A 16,627-nucleotide genomic window follows, 5' to 3' on the forward strand; every position below is an offset into this window, starting at 1 on the left:
AGATCCTAGATCGGCTCATTCTTATGTATGTGAAACTTTAGCTTCCAGTAAGACTTTGCCTGTAGAGTCTACTGTATTTGTGATTAAAGTATCGAACCCCTTAGGCATATGTGTCTTGGTTGATAAAGTATGCAAGAATTGTCCGTTGATGATTGGAGATTCCTCTTTTCCGGCCGATCTGATGTTGTTACCATTTGATGAATTTGATATAATTCTGGGTATGGATTGGCTAATGTTACATGATACAGTTGTGAATTGTAAACGGAAGACTATTGATTTGCGATGCCAGAATGATGAGATTATCTGGATTGAGTCTAATGATCTGAATGGTTTAAGTGATATCTTTGATGTTAGCTCAGAAATATGGGGAAAAGGATTGTGAAGCTTACTTTGCCTATGTGCTCGATTCTAAAGTGACTAAAAAGAAGATTGAATCAGTACCAGTTGTGTGCGAATATCTGGATGTGTTTCCTAAAGAATTATCGGGTTTGCCACCGATCTGAGAGGTAGAGTTTGGTATTGAGTTAGTGCCACGGACGACTCTGATATCGGTGGCTCCGTACAGAATAACACCTACTGAATTAAAAGAGTTGAAAGCTCAGTTGCAAGAATTGACTGATAGAGGTTTTGCATGATCGAGTTATTCTCCCTGGGGTGCACTGGTTTTGTTTGTGAAAAAGAAAGATGGAACTATGAGAATATGCATTGACTATCGACAACTCAATAAAGTGACTAGAAAGAATAAATATCCTCTACCACGTATTGACGATCTGTTTGATCAGTTGAAAAGGGCTATAGTGTTTTCAAAGATAGACTTGAGATTGAGTTACTATCAGTTGCAAGTGAAAGACTCCGATATGTTGAAAACTGCTTTGTAAACTAGATATGGACATTATGAGTTTTTGGTTATGCCTTTTAGACTAACAAATGCACCTGCTACTTTTATGGATCTAATGAATCGGATCTTCAGACCATATTTGTATAGATTTGCAGTTGTGTTTATAGATGACATTTTGATCTATTCCCATGATGAATTCGAGCATGCTGAACATCTGAGAGTAGTGCTACAAACTTTGCATGATAAGCAGTTGTATGCAAAGTTCAGTAAATGTGAGTTCTGGTTAAGAAAAGTTGGTTTTCTGGGGCATATTGTGTCACCATCGAAAATTCGAGTAGATCCGAGCAAGATTTCAGTAATATTAGGTTGGAAGCCTCCGAGAAATGTATTTGAAGTCTGAAGTTTTCTGGGACTCACTGGTTATTATAGACAGTTCGTAAAGGGTTTCTCTATGATTGCAACCCCGATGATGAGACTACTTCAGAAAGATGTTAAATTTGAGTGGACGGAAAAGTGCAAGGAAAGTTTTGATCAATTGAAAGTTTTGTTGACTGAAGCTCCAATGCTAGTTCAACTAGAATTGGGTAAAGAATTTTTCATTTATAGTGATGAATTTTTGAATGGTCTGGGCTGTGTTTTGATGCCAGAAGGTAAAGTCATAGCTTATGCCTCGAGACAGTTAAAGCCGCATGAAAAGAACTATCAGACACACAATTTGGAATTGGCAGCTATTGTGTTTGCGTTGAAGATTTGGTGCCACTATCTGTTCGGTGAGAAATGTCACGTTTATTCCAATCACAAAAGCTTAAAATATTTGATGACTCAGAAATATCTGAATTTATGACAGCGAAGATGGTTAAAGTTGTTAAAAGATTACGAGCTAGTGATTGACTACCATCCGGGAAAGGCCAATGTTGTTGCTGGTGCTTTAAGTCAAAAATCTTTATTTGCTCTTCGTGCGATGAATACGCATTTGGCTTTATCTGATGACGGTTCGATTGTAGCAGAGTTAAAGCAAGACCGTTATTTATGCAACAAATTTACGAAGCTCAGAAAGTTGATAATGAATTGTTAGCAAAATGGGCTCAATGTGATTTGATTACTGATTTAGATTTTTGAATTGATGTTGATGGTTGTTTGAGGTTCAGAGACTGAATTTTTGTTCCAAGAAATTCAAAATTAATTCAAATGATTTCAAATGAAGCTCACAGTAGTCGATTATCTGTACATCTGGGAAGTACGAAAATGTACAACGATTTGAAACAGTTTTACTAGTGGCTTAGTATGAAGCGCGATATCTCTGAATTTGTTTTGAAGTGTTTAATCTGTCAGCAAGTCAAAGCTGAGCATCAGATACCTTCTAGGTTACTACAGTCGATTATGATTCCTGAGTGGAAATGGGATAGAATTGCGATGGATTTTTTTTGGGTTTGCCTCTGTCACTGAGTAAGATAGATACGGTCTGGGTAATGGCTAATAGACTGACTAAATCTACCAATTTCATTCCAATACGCACAGATTATTCACTTGATAAGCTTGCTGAGTTGTAATCTCTCAAGTTGTGAGATTGTATGGAGTACCTATTTCTATTGTTTAAAATAGAGATCCGAGATTCACATCGCGATTTTGGAAGAAGCTGCAAGATGCATTAGGTATGAAGCTACATTTTAGTATTACTTTTCATCTGCAAATAGATGGTCAATCCGAGCAGATTATTCAGATACTCGAGGATATGTTGAGGTGTTGCATTCTTGAATTTTAAGGTACGTGGGAACGATACTTGCCATTGATTGAATTTGTGTATAATAATAGCTTGCAATCTAGTATAAAAATATCACCTTACGAAGATTTGTATGATCGTAAATGCCAAACACCTTTGTAGTGGACTGAGCTTAGTAAGAATAAGATACACGGGGTTGATTTGATCAAAGAAACTGAACAGAAAGTGAAAGTTATTCGCGATAGTTTGAAAGCAACGTCACATCATCAGAAATCATATGCAGACTTGAAATGGAAAGATATTGAGTTTCAGATTGGAGACAAAGTGTTTTTAAAGGTATCACCGTGGAAGAAAATACTCCAATTCGGTCGTAAAGGCAAATTGAGTCTGAGATTTATTGGGCCATATGAGATTATTGAGTGTATCGGGCCGGTTGCTTACAGATTGTTGTCGCTATCTGAGCTAGAAAAGATTCATAATGTATTTCATGTATCCATGCTTCGATGTTATAGATCTGATTCTTCGCATGTGATTTCTCCTTTTGAGATTGAAATTAAATCCGATATGACATAGTAAGAGGTACTGATCCAGATTTTAGATTGCGAGGTTAAAGAATTAAGAAATAAGAAAATCTCTTTAGTGAAAGTCTTATGGCATCGGCATGGGATTGAAGAAGCTACATGGGGGCCCGAGGATGCTATGAGAGAGCGTTACCCAAACCTATTTGCTGGTAAGATTTTCGGGGACAAAATCCCTAAGGGGGGAAGAGTTGTAACAACCCGGTTTAGACCCAAGTCGGGACAGTGGTTTCAGGACCACAAATCCTAGTCAGAAAAATATTTTTAATATTATTTTATATGTTTACAAGATGATATGTGATATGTGTGAAAATTTCGTGTGAAAATTTTATCATTTGTGCGCTCGATTTTACAAAAGGACTTAATCGCGTAAAATGCAGAAGTTGGTTTCTATAAGTTAAAAGTGTCTATTTGCTATGAGGCATTAATTGTGAGGTCCTTATATTTTGAATTGACCATTAGATTAATGGATGGACAAATATGTCCTTAGTTAGTGGATTTTTAGTGTTGGTTCATTAATGGTAAATTTGGTATTTGATTATTTAAGCTTAAATAATTAAAATAAAAGTTAAATTAAGCTTCATTTTCATTCATCTTGGCCAAATATGGTGGAAGAAGAAAACATAAAATTCATTTTAGGGTTTGACACTTCTCTAGCTTGATTGAGGTATGTTTTGAGCTCAAATTTTGATGATTTTTATGTTTTTGTGATCGTTGTTTCATGTTTTAGCTAGCCCATGCTTTAGTTTATGAAGGTGTTGATGATTTTGAAAGATGCCATTGATGATTTTATGTGTTTTATGATGCTTGATGATGAATTATGAAAGTTTGGTGTTTGATTTACATGTTTAATAAAGTGATTTTTAGTGAAATTGCCATTTAAAGGTTAAATTGTGAAATGATGAAAATGTGGGGTTAAAAGTGTGAATGAATGAAAGTTTTGAGCTGCTAGAGGTTCCTACGAAATTCAGCCATGCTTGGGGTTATTGAAATTATGAGTGTTTTGTATTGTTCTGAAATAGGGACTAAATTATAAAAAAGTAAAATATAAGGGCTAATATGTAAAAATGCCTATTTATGTGTTTGTGGATTGAATTGAATGAAATATTTGATTAAATAAGTTAATTTATATTAATTTAGATAAAGAAAAGAGGAAATTAGATAAATAAGTTAATCCAGTCCGTTCGTCTCCATACGGGGTAAGTTCATAAGTAAATAATTATTGTTAAATTCATATGAAAATGTATTTAATTGTGCCGAATTGAATTTTAGTAACTATATATGTGTATGCTGAATTGATATAATTATAGGAGAAAAAACTACGAGCTTGAAACAATTAAATTACAACGTCCGACAGTCCCGTACGAACCATAGGAATAGTTAGGATACATATGTCATGACATAGGATTCCGATATGTGTTTTCGTGTAAAACCACATCTGGGACATTGGCATCGATTTGAGATTTACGTGTAAGACCATGTCTGGGACATTGGCATCATATATGATTTCGTGCAAGACCCTGTCTGGGACAGTGGCAACAAAATTTGATTACATGTAAGACCTCATCTGGGACGTTGGTATTGTACGAGCTTTTCGAGCTATCCGAGTATCCTTATTGATTCCGAATAGTTCAACGTGAAATATTGAGTGATTCCGAATAGTTCAACGTGAAATATTGAGTTAAGATCGAATGTGAAATCGAGCTAAATGGTTCAGGTACATGCGAAGTTAAATGTTCATGAAAATAAGTTAAGTACAATATTGAGATGATTATATGAACTATGCATTTTAAAGGTATGATCATTATGTACTTGAGATTGTTCATATTTGGCCATGTTGAAATAATCATGCTAATGTTCATTTGATAATTTTTTTGCTTAAGACTTACTAAGCTTTTAAATCTTACTTTGTGTACTATTTCCATGTTTTTAGATCATCGAAGCTAGCTCAGACTTTGGGATCATCGGGAAACGTCATCGTACTATCGATTATCTTATTGGTATTTTTGGAAGCTTTGTATAAATGGTATATGACATGTATAGGCTAGTGTTATCTTGATATATTTTGAGTTGCGGTTTTAGCCATGTGATTTGGCTTGTAAATGTTGATGTGAATTTGGCCATTTAATTTGGCTTAAGTTATGTGTTTGCTAAGTTAAATATATGATGTATATAATACCTTATATGTTTGCTTATTTGGTGTGATGATGTGTTGGTTAGTTTGATTAGTTGTTAATTAATGTGCTTATGCTTGGAAGTTAACATATTGTGGTTTGATTTGAGATGGCTATATGGTATATGTTGAATTATAAAATAGGTAATAAGTTGATGGATAAATACATTTAGTAGTTATGTATGTTTGATATTTTTGGTATAATGAAATGGTATGTTGGTTATGGAATTGAGTAATTGAAATGGTTGATATTAGATGGTATAAGATGTGGTGAATTGGAATGTTTTAGCTGCATATATATGTTTAGAAATGATGCAATTTGATGTGGTTTAGGTATGCTTGATAAGGGTGAGAAATGTGACTTAAACCAAGTCTATTTTTACTCCACACGGCTGAGCACACGGACGTGTGGCTCAACCATGTGTCCCCTGGGGTACCCTTCGATTTAAAGTCAGTATACTCTACAGTTTTGACACGGCCTAGACACACGGGCATGTCTATTGGTCGTGTGTGACACACAAGCTGGCACATGGGCATTTGGTCGGCCATGTGACCCAAGCTAGTAACCTCCCTAATTTTCCCAAGGCCATGGCACACTAGTGTGTCCTCGGTCGTGCGGTGCAAGTCAGTATGTATGCTTTGTTTTCACATGACCTGTGACACGGACGTGTCTGGTAGCCGTGTGCGGCACACGATCTGTTCACATGGGCGTGTGACCCTTATATCTTTGAAGATTTTCTATGTTTTACAAAGTTTTTGAATGTTATTGGTTTAGTCTCGAACCCTTTCTAAGTATGTTTTAAGGTATCGTAAAGCCTTATAAGGGACATTGTGAATGTTTTGAATGAATTTCAATTATGAATGCTTAAGTGTATGTGAATGAGGTGTTTTATCTGGGAATGCCTCGTAACCTTTTTTCGGCAACGGATATGGGTTAGAGGTGTTACACTTTGGTGTCCCTGCTCACACTACGGTGTCCCTGTTTGTACATCTGTGACCCTGTCTGCACTTTGTGCCCATATTATGTATCTATGATGCCTATGGTGTGGTGTAGTTACCCGAGTATCTGAGTCAAGTTAGTTGTTTATCGGGCTAAATGTGAATAGAATTTACCAAATTATTTAAATATTAAAGGCTAATGTATAATCAAGATATTAATAAATGTTGAATGTTAAATGTTCAATGAATTACTTGATCATATGTGAGTATCATTATATGGATGTTTATTTTGTTAAAGATAGATGTTTACACACATATATGTATGAGTGGGATTGAATTATTATAGTATACGAAGCATACAATGAACCATTTTCAGTACTAATCCTAAGTGCTTCATAAATGAATTATAGGTAGGATTAATCTATTTATTTAGCTTTCACATTGTTTAGTAAAAGTAAGTGATTCCGGATGATATGTTTATATGAAAGTTTGAATTGAAAGAAGAATTACAAAATGATTATATGTTAAATGTGTAAGTGTTAAGGTTAGAAGAAACGTTTAAGAGAAATGGTTATAAGAAAAAATATATACATGTATATGCAAGGCTACACCAATTATCCATGAAAGGTGTAGTGAACAGAAAATGACAGTTAGCTTATATTATAATAAAAATTATGTTTAGTTGTTTATTCTAATATGTCAGTAGTTAAGTTACCTTATACAAACTTACTAAGCATTAGTGCTTAGTTGTTTTCTTTTCTTGTAGATCATCGGAAGGTTTGATTTGGTTGGAAACTCGTCAGAGACCTATTACATTATCCAATAGTTAATTTGGTAGTTTTTGAGCATTTTTGGCTAAGGTTTATAATGGCATGTATAGGGTGGTTTATAATGATGTTTATGAATGGTTGGTTAACTTATCATGCTTGTTTAAGTAAGTCATTATGGTCACTTTTATGTGGTTGTACTTAAAGTTCCTTTTATGATATGTTTGAATGGTTTAAATTGGTCATTGATACAATGCATTATTATCTATTTGGTTTAGGTTGGTTGACATGAAAAGTAGCATTATTGGTATTGTAACACCCCGAAACCGTGGCCGTCACCGGGGTCGAATACGAGGTGTTATCGGCTTAATTCATCATTTATACAGCTCAAACAATTTATTTTTAAAGCTCCCAGACAAGCTGTCAATCTGCGTTATAGTCACTTAAAAATTCGTATCTTGAGTTCCGGAACTCGAAATCAAATTTCATAAATTTTTCCTGAAACTAGGCTCATATATATATCTAATAAAATTTTTTTAGAATTTTTGGTTGGGCCAATTAGTACAGTTTATTTGTTAAAGTCTACCCTGTTTCAGGGTTCGACTACTCTGATGTCTGAGCATTACGACTTAGATATCTCCCTACACAGGGCTTCAATGCCTATGCCGCTTGTCTCTAATGAAACTAGACTCAATAATAAATCTGAAAATATAAAGGATGACTTATAATTGTCTCTAAAAAATTTATGGTGAATTTCCAAAGTCAGAACAGGGGATCCAGAAATCGCTCTGGCCCTATTTCACAAAAATTTAAACATCTCATAAAATATAGCTCATATGGTGGTTTCGTTTCTTCCATATGAAAGTAGACTCATCCAGATTCGATTTCATAATTTATTCATTATTTAATTCCATTTCTAGTATTTTTAGTGATTTTTCAATTTCACATCACTACTGCTGTCTGCATCTATTATTAGAGTAAATTTTACCTATTAGAGTAATTTAACATACATATCACCAAGTATGATCATGACTAGCCATACCAAAGGCTAATCGTTACCAAGCATTTCCTTACTACTCAATAACCATATCATGAGTGTAACACCGGAAATGATTAGCCATGACAAACGGCATAATAATCACATAGACTTTAACTATTACTTATAACTAAGTATCATAAGACCAAATCCAACTTAACATTTATGCCATTTTCGCATGGCTAAAAGTATACATACCAAAGTTCAAACAAAACATAATAGCCTATACATGCCGAAATGTTCTCTTAGTCCAACTAAGAAGAAGATACCAAAAAGTTGCAAGCCGGTGTGATGACTTTGACGATGATCCAAACACGCAAAATGGGTCAAGGAAATCTAAATAGAAAACAAACAAACACAAACAAAAAAATGAGTATTCAACCCAGTAAGTCATAAGCAATAATATACATGCCGTTAATATGGGATTACGAGAAAAATAATATAAAATCAACCATCCAACAGCCAAATACTTTAAAACCTTCTCTCAATGTATAAAACAATGTCAAATTATATACGCTCATGCATATTCGTTTCAGGCCTCATTTTGATATTTCAATTTATAACACAAACACTATATGCTTTCCATATGCTACTTTAACCATCAACCGAATTCGCACACATAGTGGACAAAGATTTTCGCACACATAGTGCCACGATACACCGCACACTTAGTGCCCCGAAAATTCAATCACGAATTTCACATTCAAATCAGCACACATAGTGCCTTTCAACTACGCACACGTAGTGCTAGTATCGATTCCTTATAGTAAGACGATTTAATTAACTCGATTGGCATATACGGCCACAATTATAAATATATATATTTATATATATAATCAATCTTATGAAAGCTTATGGACTTACCTTATATAGTTCGAAATGATTTCCAACCGTCTACTCAATATTCTTTGTTTTTGCCTTTGCTTGACTCCCCTCCTTTGGGTTCTTGATCTAGGATAATTAAATTCGGTAGTTTAATCACTTTGCTAAACACTTATACATATAATTCAATGATTTTTACATCATCTTACAATCACCATTATTCAAGACTTTGAAATTTCCACAAATGTTCCTCTAATGCCTCTAGGCCGAATGTAATATTACATCTAAATTCACATAGTTTTTGTTATATCTAATTCTAATGTACATAATCATAATTCAATTCAACATTATAAACCATTATCACCCATTTAGCCGATTATAGGGAATTAAATATAATGTCTCTAGGATATACTCTACATGGCCGAATATACCACATTAATTTTTAACATTACCTATGTAATTACCTATAGGTTCTTATACCTTAAATTTCACACATTTAACCTTTTAATGCCTATTGATCATTCCTTTAATCTTAACCTAAATGACAACTCCCATTCTCCTTATTTCAACCGAATTATTCATAACATCAAGACTAAAATTTGCACCTTGAATTTCATACATTTATAAAAACTTTCATAACTCATTCGGCCTTATCAAGAACCATTTAACATGCAAGGAAAATAATCATAGAGGAAGAAATGAACATTCTAAATAGACTCAATTTTTGACCGAATGTACAAGGTGCCTCTAAGCTATTCATCCAAAAATCTTTACCCCATTCTAGTCATTCCCCCATTGTTCCATACAACATGAAAATAACCCCTAATTCCAACACTTAATCATTCGGCATATTGATCAAATCACCATAAGAAATCTCAACTTTCTTGACATTACCAAGAGTGCATCCACAATTTAACTTAGCATATTATAAAGCCAAATCAACAAATTCAAAGCTTACCTCCTAATAGCTAAAGATGAATGCCGAATTGCTCTAGGTAAGTTTTCCCTTATTTTTCATCCTTGTTTCGGCTTGAGAGAGGTAGGAGAAGAAGATGAACACCATCCTCTTTCTTCTCTTTTATTTAATTCATTTTATTACAATTATTAAATCATTTGTTAATACAAAATTATTTTAAATTTGAATTAGTGGAGCATTGTCTTTCCTTGGCCGGCCACTATGTTTATTATGGGTAAATTGACATGCAAAACCACTCTTTTCAATGCATGTACTAATAGACCATTGTAAGATTAACCTCTCACTTTCCAACAATGTTTCATATAAGTCCATTTTAATAAATTCACATAAAAATGATCAAATTAATGCATGAAACTTTCACACATGCACCTACTCACATCATAAACACAGAATATAACTTTTAATTATTTATAAGACTCGGTTTCGTGGTCCCGAAACCACTTTCCGACTAGAGTCAATTTAGGGCTGTCACAGGTATATTTTAGCAGGTATGAAACTAGGTTATGGTGTTAGAAATATGGTAAGCTTGGTTTGATTGGTATGTTATTTTTTTGGTGGATATATTGAGATGCCTTGTATGACATATTGGTTGTTTTACATTATGAATGTTTAAATGTTTCGTTTTTATGGTAATGCTCTGTAAACCTAATGGGTTAGAGGAGTTACAATGATAGTACTAGAAAGAACATATGTTTTCTCCTTACTTATTGGTGAATTTGTACCTGTTTAGTTATCTTTATCACATGTTTTAGCATTTTTAGTTCAGTAAATTACATTTTATAACTCATTGGATATCAGCCTATTTATCCTTAATTTTGTCATATTTTGGTACTGATGTCACTGCATGAGTAATTTCAGATTGCGCCCAAAATTGTTGCCACACCTGACAGTTGTCCAGATAGGAACAACAATGCGTGAGTTGTCCAGTCTGGTACAACCAACCTGTGTGTACAAGGACAGAATAATTCTGAGGAAAAAGACACCTGTACTGTTGAATTAGGACATAAAAGGTTGACATTAGAAGAAAAAAAAAGGGAGAGCTTTTTGGATAATCTTATTCAACTTACCTCATAAACCTTGCGGCTATGATGGCTTAAGCTCTGACGAGTGAATCGACGTGAAAAGGATGCAGACTAGCTCTTGACAAGGAGCCCTGAGTGCGACACAAGAGGGAATAGATAGATTCAAGCCAAGTTGTCTAGGAATAGTATTCTCCACTTGTTTATTTTATTTTTCTTTTCTAATGCTGATGATTACTTTCGATTTCATGTTAGTATGAAAGTACACATGATTTCTGGGTTTAATGTTATTCTATTCAATCTTACTTCGACGGTTTAATCTTTGGGTTTGAATGTTTTTAGCATGGAAGTGTTATTGCAGTCACTGACACTGGAAGGTACAGTGACAGTTCAAGCTTACAAGCATGACAATTAAAGTTGCTTGAGGATTAGAGGAATTTAATCCACTTGTTCTTAATAGTGTTCCATTGCCATCATCTAATGTAACAGCCCATTTTCAGTGAAATCAGAATAGTGGTTTGGGACCATAAATCTGAGCCGGAAAGAAAATTTATTTTAATATTATTGCATGGTTTGTATTATTATAGAAATGTCATATGAAAATTCTGATAAGAAAATTTTACCAATTATGTGTTTAATTAACGAAAGGACCAAATTGTATAAAATGCAAAAGTTGAATTCTAGTAGCTAGAAGGATTAAATAGCTATGGAATTCAAAATTTGAGGTCCTTATATGATAATTAAACCATTAAATAAAAGTTAGTAGATATTTTTGATGATTCATCCATAGAAAAATTAGAAAAGGACAAGGACTAAATTGGAAATGAAAATAATTAAAAGATGATAAATTAAATAAATGTTTAATATTATCATTTTATATCATCTTCATCCCCAAATACATGGAAACCCCAGGAAAGAGAAAACAAACTTTCTTGGCTTGATTAGGTATGTTTTCTTGTCCTGTTTTTAGTAATTTTTATATTTTTTTGAAATCGGAATAGCTTAATCTATCTATTTTGGGGATTAATTTGAAAATTTATAAAAGTAACAAAGTTTTTCCATGGATGAATATGTTGAAAATTTGAAATTTATGGTAGAAAATGAAAGGTTGTTGATAGATAAACAAATTTTACAAAGAGAATTTTGATGAAATCATGATTCAAGGACTAAATTGAAAAGTAGTAAAACCCATGGAAAAATTTTGAATTTTGTGAAATATAAGTGCTATATATGCTATATGAAAATTTGGTTTGGCTTGGAATAACGATTAAATTGCATGAATTTCATTTTCCGAGCCTAAGGATGAAATTGGAATTTATGAAAAGTTTGGGGGCAAAATGATAATTTTTCCTAGGGTGTAAATTGAATTCATTTGAATATGAAATGGATTAAATTGATGATTAAATTTATTTATCTAGATCCAGACAACTCAAATTCGAAGCTAGATCGAAGAAAAGAAAAATTTTCATTTATATGCCCGGATGATTATTAAGGTAAGTTCGTGTAATCGAATTGAGTACATTTATATGCTTGTATTGAATGTGTTATGTGATTGTATGAATTATAAATGTTTAAAGTATGAAATAAATTATATGCCCGATATAGCTTGAATAAATGTTAAGTTCCGTTTGAATAATGAAATTCGATGGATATATATAATTTCCCAATTTGAATGTGATTCTACATGTGTTGCAGACAGGATATAGCTCGGACGAGTAATCCTAATAAAGCCCTGTCGAGCATCCAAATAAATAGTTCTTGTGAGCATCTTGATCGGTAGTGATTTTGTATGTGTTGCACACTATCGCAACTCTGTGTGAGTGTCCTGTTACATGATTTGATTGGTTGTGATCCAACATATAATGCGGACACAAACGTAGCTCTTATGGGCTCTTATAGGCAGGCTCCTATGGGCTTCCTGACATGGGCTCTTATAGGCTCTTATAGGCCCTTGCGAGCGTCATGATATAGGCTCTTATGAGCTTCTTGACATGGCTTGCTTGAACTCTCTGTTACCTTATCCGGTGCTTCCTGATAATAACTCTTTGGAGTTACCTATAAAGCTCTATGAACTCTCTGATTAAAACTCTTATGAGTTTCCTGTTTAGCCCAGATAAGTGTCTTGTTACATGGCTCATTTGAGTATCCTAATATGTGGCTCGAGAGTGTTGTAACGCCCCAAAAGTTAAGTATTTACTTTTGTATGATGTGTTGCTTAAATGCATGCTTGCTTCAATGGCTGAGTGTCCTGAGAAGTGTTGGAGAGGTCCTGAGTTCAAGTCTTGGCTTGTACAAAATTTTGTCTTTCCTTGAATAAAACCCTGTCTCCTGGAAAAAGGGTTCCTAAATAAATATGGTTAGGTTGTGTCATAGAAAGCCTGTTGGTCCAGGGGATAGTGGCATGTTATTTCTTCAAGGAGATCTAAGTTTGAATCCTGTGGCATGCAAAGGGGATTCTTTTTGCTTCTGGGCCGTGTAAGAGGGTGAGTGGCAGTAGAACTCTGAACTAGTGGGTGGTTGGAGAGATTGAAGGGGAGTGGGGTTTGTGGTCGAATTTTAGGAGGAGTTTGAAAGGGGTTTGAACTGGGCGGTTGAGGAAGAAGAGGAGAGATTTAGGGAGAAATTTGAGGAGTGGATCAAGGAGTGGGTGAAGTGGTAGTGGTTAGCCGAAAGTGGGATTCCTCATTAGGCAAATTCGGTCATAATTCTTTGGGTGCTAAAATTAGGCAGTTTTGCTTTTCATTTTTATTAACTATTGTTCTTTTGGCTTTTTTCCTCTCTTTTGGTTTTGGGGTCTTGTTGGTAACTGAAAATTGAGTGTGTTCATTTGGGAAACTGGTCAATTGGTTTTTTTGCCCCTTAATTGTCTTTCTTTCCCTTGTTTTCTCCTTTGGCCGAACATTCTTCTTTGACTTGTTCAGGGTTTTAGTCTTGGTTTCATTTGGACCTTCTTCTTTTCTCCTTGTCTCCGTCGACTTCCCAAACACGATAGCATCTACTTCTCGTCCTCCCATTTGATTACTTGGGCAGCTTACTATTCAGCTTTCCCTCCAGTCATATTGATTCTTGCAATTTACCTTGGAGTAATCGGTTGGTGCTTGGTTCTTCTCTAATCCCTTGCCTTATTTGTAACAGCCTGATTTGGGCCTAGTCGGAACAGTGGTTTCGAAACTAGTATTTCGGAGCCGAAGAAATTATTTTTAATGTTATTTTATGTGTTATAGCATGATTATATGAGTGCATGAAAATTTTGGTGAAATAATTTTAGCGATTTCATGCTTAATTGCAAAAAAAGACTAAATCGCAAAAGGGCAAAAGTTTTGATTTGCTAACTAAATATGTTAAATAGCTAGAGAACAAAAATTTGGGGTGTTTAAAGTGCAAATAGACCCTTAGAAAAGACTTGGCCAGCCATTGAGAGAAAGAAATTGAAAAGTCAAAATTGGTGGGTATTAGGTAAGCTTATTTGGAATTAAAATAAAACAAAAAGAAAAAGGATGTCATCTTTTCATCTTTCTTCCTTCTTCCACCGAAAATACAAGAAAAATAGAGGTTTTGAGAGCTCAAAATTTTAGCAACTTCCATCCATTGCAAGTAAGTGATTTTGATCATTTTTGTTGATTTTTGTGTTTTTGGGACCCTTGTAGCATGAACTAACTAAAGGGGGGACTATTTTGCAAAATGGATGAAAGTCTAGGGTTTTACCATGAGAGCATCTATGATATTTGCTGAAATTTTATGGAAGAAAATGAATCTTAGTTGTTTAATAAACAGCTTTTTTGAAGTGGTGTTCATGAAAAACACCTAAAAAGGACTAGTTTTTAGTAATTGTAAAATAGATAGTAATGTGGCGAAATAAAGGAAATTTTGGGTTGCTATAAGAGTAAAAAGGGTCCGTCTAGGCTTAAGACATGATGAAATTCGATAAAAATCAACTTTTAAGCCTAGGGGTAAAATGGTCATTTTGTGAAAGTTTAGGGGCAAAATAATGTGAATTTTTAATTTTCTAAATTTATTTAGTGATTAAATGAGTGAATTTCAGCATTTTAGATCAAGGAATCGAGATTCGAGCTTAAATCGGAAGGTACGAGGTTATGGACTAAACTAGCGTAATTAGCCAAAATTGCATTCGAGGTAAGTCCATGTGACTAAATAAGAAAGTTATCCATATTATTATTAATATACTTAAAATCCATTTTGTTATAATTATATTGAATTATATGTTTGATTTTTCATTATTGCGCATTGAATGCTTGATTTTTCATATAATGCTTGAATGTGGTTATGAGTATGGTAAGATGAGACTTATTCTGACAAACTCCCAGTTGAACATTAGGAGTAGATTGGATATTCATGCCATGACATTCGGGTGATATGTGTGCTAGTGTAAGACATGTCTGGGACATGCATCGACCACATTATGAGAGCTAGTGTAAGACATGTTTGGTACATGCATCGGCATTGAGACGAGAGCTAGTGTAAGACATGTCTAGGACATGCATCGGCCTCGAGATATGCAAGCTAGTGTAAGACATGTCTGGGACATAGCATCGACACCAATAGATGAGAGCCAGTGTAAGACCTGTCTGGGACACGGCATCAGCCTCGATATATGAAAGTCAGTGTAAGACCTGTCTGGGACAAGGCATCGACTTTGATATGCTAGCCAGTGTAAGACCATGTTTGGGACATGGCGTCGGCATTTTATCCTATCTTTGAGGCTTGAATATCCTATAGTGTTCCAAATGGTTCAACGGGAAATTTACCGGTTAAGTCACAATGATAGAGCTTATGGCTATGTTGTGAGTGGTACAAGAACTTACATGATATTAAGGAGATGCGAACTCAATTAATGTTGTACGATTAGTAAGGAATGAATATCAGCATGTTGAGTAACACAGGTATGTATGCCAAGCTCATAAGAAATAATTTTGGTTCATGATGCACATTTGGTGAAGATGTAAATAGGTAACTCATGCCTAGGAGAATGATTTTGTGATGACCTTGTGATTATAGGTCTATACCTATGATGTATATATATGTATCTTTACCAATGTGGTGAAAATAAATTAATAAGGTGTGATAAACTTAGTATCATTAAATTACATTAAAGCAATTTTGGACAGCAACCATAGTCCGACTATAAAAATCCACCAAAAATTATAGAAATTGAGTTAAAGGCTGAATAAAATATGAAATTAAATCTTAATGAGTATAGTTTCACATAGAGGAAACAATGTAAGCAAAAGAGTTTCATATCATGAAATATTTAAATTGTTGTGCGATAGAGTCGGAAGGATTTAGAAATCCCCTATTCTAATTTGAGAAAATCATTGAAAATTGTAAAAAAAATATTTATGAGTTATAATTTTTATCTTTAAAACTCTTAATGAGTCTACTTTCAAAAGAAATATACAAGAACATCATCTGACTCCCGTATCATGAGATAATTAATTTTTAGTGAAGAGGGATCAGAACAGTCAGACAGCGAAAAAAGGGTAAATTTAAGGAATAAACTATACTTATTGGCTAAACCAAAAATTCTAAAAATTTTATGGTAAGAAGATATGTGAGTCTAGTTTCAAGGAAAACTAGCAGAACTTAATTTGGAGTTCCGTAACTCCAGATATAAGTAATTTAGTGACTGTGACTCGAGAAAACAACTTGACCTGAGCATAAGTAAAAGTGAAATATGGTTGTATTACCTTGAGGAGCAAGTTGATAATTTCTTATTATTTTCATATGGTCTTACTAAGCTA

This window comes from Gossypium hirsutum, chromosome A12 (genome assembly GCF_007990345.1).
Source record: "Gossypium hirsutum isolate 1008001.06 chromosome A12, Gossypium_hirsutum_v2.1, whole genome shotgun sequence".
Taxonomy (NCBI): domain Eukaryota; kingdom Viridiplantae; phylum Streptophyta; class Magnoliopsida; order Malvales; family Malvaceae; genus Gossypium; species Gossypium hirsutum.